Source organism: Salvelinus sp. IW2-2015, unplaced genomic scaffold (assembly GCF_002910315.2).
Source record: "Salvelinus sp. IW2-2015 unplaced genomic scaffold, ASM291031v2 Un_scaffold2804, whole genome shotgun sequence".
Taxonomy (NCBI): domain Eukaryota; kingdom Metazoa; phylum Chordata; class Actinopteri; order Salmoniformes; family Salmonidae; genus Salvelinus; species Salvelinus sp. IW2-2015.
The window spans coordinates 80,920-86,597 of NW_019944104.1; positions in this window are offsets into that span (position 1 = coordinate 80,920).

Here is a 5,678-nt window from a genome sequence, read left to right on the forward strand (position 1 = left end):
CCTCTCTCTGCTAAGGACCCCTCTGGGAGGTAAACAGCTGTTTCTCCTCTCTCTCTGCTAAGGACCTCCTCTGGGAGGTAAACAGGCTGTTCTCCTCTCTCTGCTAAGGACCCCCTCTGGGAGGTAAACAGGCCTGTTCTCCTCTCTCTGCTAAGGACCCCCTCTGGGAGGTAAACAGGCTGTTCTCCTCTCTCTGCTAAGGACCCCTTCTGGGAGGTAAACAGGCTGTTCTCCTCTCCTCTGCTAAGGCCCCCTCTGGAGGTAAACAGACTGTTCTCCTCTCTCTGCTAAGGACCCCTCTGGGAGGTAAACAGGCTGTTCTCCTCTCTCTGCTAAGGACCCCTTCTGGGAGGTAAACAGGCTGTTCTCCTCTCTCTGCTAAGGACCCTTCTGGGAGGTAAACAGGCTGTTCTCCTCTCTCTGCTAAGGACCCCTTCTGGGAGTAAACAGGCTGTTCTCCTCTCTCTGCTAAGGACCCCCTCTGGGAGGTAAACAGACTGTTCTCCTCTCTCTCGTCTGCTAAGGACCCCCTCTGGGAGGTAAACAGACTGTTCTCCTCTCTTCTGCTAAGGACCCCTTCTGGGAGGTAACGGCTGTTCTCCTCTCACTGCTAAGGACCCCCTCTGGGAGGTAAACAGGCTGTTCTCCTCTCTCTGCTGGACCCTCTCTGGGAGGTAACAGGCTGTTCTCCTCTCTCTCTGCTAAGGACCCCCTCTGGGAGGTAAACAGGCTGTTCTCCTCTCTCTGCTAAGGACCCCCTCTGGGAGGTAAACAGACTGTTCTCCTCTCTCTCTGCTAAGGACCCCCTCTGGGAGTAACAGGCTGTTCTCCTCTCTCTGCTAAGGACCCCCTCTGGGAGGTAAACAACTGTTCTCCTCTCTCTGCTAAGGACCCCCTCTGGGAGGTAAACAGACTGTTCTCCTCTCTCTGCTAAGGACCCCCTCTGGGGGTAAACAGGCTGTTCTCCTCTCTCTGCTAAGGACCCCTCTGGGAGGTAAACAGGCTGTTCTCCTCTCTCTGCTAAGGACCCCCTCTGGGAGTAAACAGGCTGTTCTCCTTCTCTCTGCTAAGGACCCCTCTGGGAGGTAAACAGGCTGTTCTCCTCTCTCTGCTAAGGACCCCTCTGGGAGGTAAACAGACTGTTCTCCTCTCTCTCTGCTAAGGACCCCCTCTGGGAGGTAAACAGGCTGTTCTCCTCTCTCTGCTAAGGACCCCTCTGGGAGGTAAAAGACTGTTCTCCTCTTCTCTGCTAAGGACCCCTCTGGGAGGTAAACAGGCTGTTCTCCTCTCTCTGCTAAGGACCCCTCTGGAGGTAAACAGGCTGTTCTCCTCTCTCTCTGCTAAGGACCCCTCTGGGAGGTAACAGGCTGTTTCTCCTCTCTCTGCTAAGGACCCCCTCTGGGAGGTAAACAGACTGTTCTCCTCTCTCTTGCTAAGGACCCCCTCTGGAGGTAAACAGGCTGTTCTCCTCTCTCTCTGCTAGGACCCCTCTGGGAGGTAAACAGGCTGTTCTCCTCTCTCTGCTAAGGACCCCCTCTGGGAGGTAAACAGACTGTTCTCCTCTCTCTGCTAAGACCCCTCTGGGAGGTAAACAGACTGTTCTCCTCCTCTGCTTAAGGACCCCCTCTGGGAGGTAAACGGCTGTTTCTCTCTCTCTTCTAAGGACCCCCTCTGGGAGGTAAACAGGCTGTTCTCCTCTCCTGCTAAGGACCCTCTGGGAGGTAAACAGCTGTTCTCCTCTCTCTGCTAAGGACCCCCTCTGGAGGTAAACAGGCTGTTCTCCCTCTCTCTGCTAAGGACCCCTCTGGAGGTAAACAGCTGTTCTCCTCTCTCTGCTAAGGACCCCCTCTGGGAGGTAAACAGGCTGTCTCCTCTCTCTGCTAAGGACCCCCTCTGGGAGGTAAACACACTGTTCTCCTCTCTCTGCTAAGGACCCCTCTGGGAGGTAAACAGGCTGTTCTCCTCTCTCTGCTAAGGACCCCCTCTGGGAGGTAAACAGGCTGTTCTCCTTCTCTGCTAAGGACCCCCTCTGGGAGGTAAACAGGCTGTTCTCCTCTCTCTCTCCTAAGGACCCCCTCTGGGGGTAAACAGACTGTTCTCCTCTCTCTGCTAAGGACCCCCTCTGGGAGGTAAACAGGCTGTTCTCCTCTCTCTGCTAAGGACCCCCTCTGGAGGTAAACAGCTGTTCTCCTCTCCTCTGCTAAGGACCCCCTCTGGAGGTAAACAGCGCTGTTCTCCTCTTCTCTGCTAAGGACCCCCTCTGGAGGGTAAACAGGCTGTTTCTCCTCTCTCTCTGCTAAGGACCCCCCTCTAGGAGGTAAACAGGCTGTTCTCCTCTCCTCTGCTAAGGACCCCCTCTGGAGGTAAACAGGCTGTTTCCTCTCTCTCTGCTAAGGACCCCCTCTGGAGGTAAAAGGCTGTTCTCTCCTCTCTCTGCTAAGGACCCCCTCTGGGAGGTAAACAGGCTGTTCTCCTCTCTCTCTGCTAAGGACCCCTCTGGGAGGTAAACAGGCTGTTTCTCCTCTCTCTCTGCTAAGGACCCCCTCTGGGAGGTAAACAGGCTGTTCTCCTCTCTCTGCTAAGGACCCCTCTGGAGGTAAACAGACTGTTCTCTCTCTCTGCTAAGGACCCCCTCTGGGAGGTAAACAGGCTGTTCTCCTCTCTCTGCTAAGGACCCCTCTGGGAGGTAAACAGGCTGTTCCTTCTCTGCTAGGACCTCCTCTGGGAGGTAAACAGGTGTTCTCCTCTCTCTCTGCTAAGGACCCCTCTGGGAGGTAAACAGGCTGTTCTCCTCTCTTGCTAAGGACCCCCTCTGGGAGGTAAACAGACTGTTTCTCCTCTCTCTGCTAAGGACCCCTCTGGGAGGTAAACAGGCTGTTTCTCCTCTCTCTGCTAAGGACCCCCTCTGGGAGGTAAACAGGCTGTTCTCCTCTCTCTCTGCTAAGGACCCCCTCTGGGAGGTAAACAGACTGTTCTCCTCTCTCTGCTAAGGACCCCCTCTAGGAGGTAAACAGACTATATCTCTTTGTCTTCATATCAACTTCTGATTGTTTACAGAGTGATGTTGTATATATCTTTATATGAAACGCTGAATGTTTACAGAGTGATGTGTTATATTCTTATATGAAACGCTGAATGTTTACAGAGTGATGTTGTATATTATCTTTATATGAAACGCTGAATGTTTACAGAGTGATGTTGTATTTATACTTTATATGAAACGCTGAATGTTTATACAGAGTGATGTTGTACATATGAACGCTGAATGTTTACAGAGTGATGTTGTACATATCTTTATATGAAACGCTGAATGTTTACAGAGTGATGTTGTATTATCTTTATATGAAACGCTGAATGTTTACAGAGTGATGTTGTATATATCTTTATATGAAACGCTGAATGTTTACAGAGTGATGTTGTACATATTTTATATGAAACGCTGAATGTTTACAGAGTGATGTTGTAATTTATCTTTATATGAAACGCTGAATGTTTACAGAGTGATGTTGTATTTATCTTTATATGAAACGCTGAATGTTTACAGAGTGATGTTGTACATATCTTTTATATGAAACGCTGAATGTTTTACAGAGTGATGTTGTATTTATCTTTATATGAAACGCTGAATGTTTACAGAGTGATGTTGTTATTATCTTTATATGAAACGCTGAATGTTTACAGAGTGATGTTGTACATATCTTTATTGAAACGCTGAATGTTTACAGAGTGATGTTGTATATTGCTTGATATGAAAGCTGAATGTTTACAGAGTGATTTTTGTATATATCTTTATATGAAACGCTGAATGTTTACAGAGTGATGTTGTATATATCTTTATATGAAACGCTGAATGTTTACAGAGTGATGTTGTATATTGCTTGATATGAAAGCTGAATGTTTACAGAGTGATGTTGTTATATATCTTTATATGAACGCTGAATGTTTACAGAGTGATGTTGTACATATCTTTTATATGAAACGCTGAATGTTTACAGAGTGATGTTTGTACATATCTTTATATGAAACGCTGAATGTTTTACAGAGTGATGTTGTACATATGAAACGCTGAATGTTTACAGAGTGATGTTGTATATATCTTGATATGAAACGCTGAATGTTTACAGAGTGATGTTGTACATATGAAACGCTGAATGTTTACAGGTGATGTTGTATATGCTTGATATGAAAGCTGAATGTTTACAGAGTGATGTTGTTATATCTTTATATGAAACGCTGAATGTTTACAGAGTGATGTTGTATTATATCTTTATATGAAACGCTGAATGTTTACAGAGTGATGTTGTATTTTGCTTGATATGAAAGCTGAATGTTTACAGAGTTGATGTTGTATATATCTTTATATGAAACCTGAATGTTTTACAGAGTGATGTTGTACATATCTTTATATGAAACGCTGAATGTTTACAGAGTGGATGTTGTACATATCTTTTATGAAAACGCTGAATGTTTACAGAGTGATGTTGTATATATCTTATATATGAAACGCTGAATGTTTACAGAGTGATGTTGTACATATGAAACGCTGAATGTTTACAGAGGTGATGTTGTACATATCTTTTATGAAAACGCTGAATGTTTACAGAGTGATGTTGTATTATCTTTATATGAACGCTGAATGTTTTACAGAGTGATGTTGTATTTATCTTTATATGAAACGCTGAATGTTTACAGAGTGATGTTGTATTATCTTTATATGAAACGCTGAATGTTTACAGAGTGGATGTTGTCATATGAAACGCTTGAATGTTTACAGAGTGATGTTGTACATATCTTTATATGAAACGCTGAATGTTTACAGAGTGATGTTGTATTTATCTTTATATGAAACGCCTGAATGTTAACAGAGTGATGTTGTATATATCTTTAATATGAAACGCTGAATGTTTACAGAGTGGATGTTGTACATATGAAACGCTGAATGTTTACAGAGTGATGTTGTACATATCTTTATATGAAAGACGCTGAATGTTTACAGAGTGATGTTGTATTTATCTTTATATGAAACGCTGAATGTTCAGAGTGATGTTGTATTTATCTTTATATGAAACGCTGAATGTTTACAGAGTGATGTTGTACATATGAAAGCCTGAATGTTTACAGAGTGATTTTGTACATATCTTTATATGAAACGCTGAATGTTTACAAGAGTGATGTTGTACATATCTTTATATGAAACGCTGAATGTTTACAGAGTGATGTTGTATATATCTTTAATATGAAACGCTGAATGTTTACAGAGTGATGTTTGTACATATGAAACGCTGAATGTTTACAGAGTGATGTTGTATATATCTTGATATGAAACGCTGAATGTTTACAGAGTAATACAACATCACTCTGTAAACATTCAGCGTTTCATATAAAGATATATACAACATCACTCTGTAAACATTCAGCAGTTGATATAAAGACAAAGAGATATATACAACATGACAAAGCGGACATTAAACATGCATGTGTGTTTGTGTGTGTGTGTGTGTGAATCAGATGCCACAGCTCAGACAACCTACATGGTTCTGTTTACCTCCCAGAGGGGGTCCTTAGCAGAGAGAGAGGAGAACAGCCTGTTTACCTCCCAGAGGGGGTCATTAGCAGGGAGAGAGGAGAACAGCCTGTTTACCTCCCAGAGGGGGTCCTTAGCAGAGAGAGGAGAACAG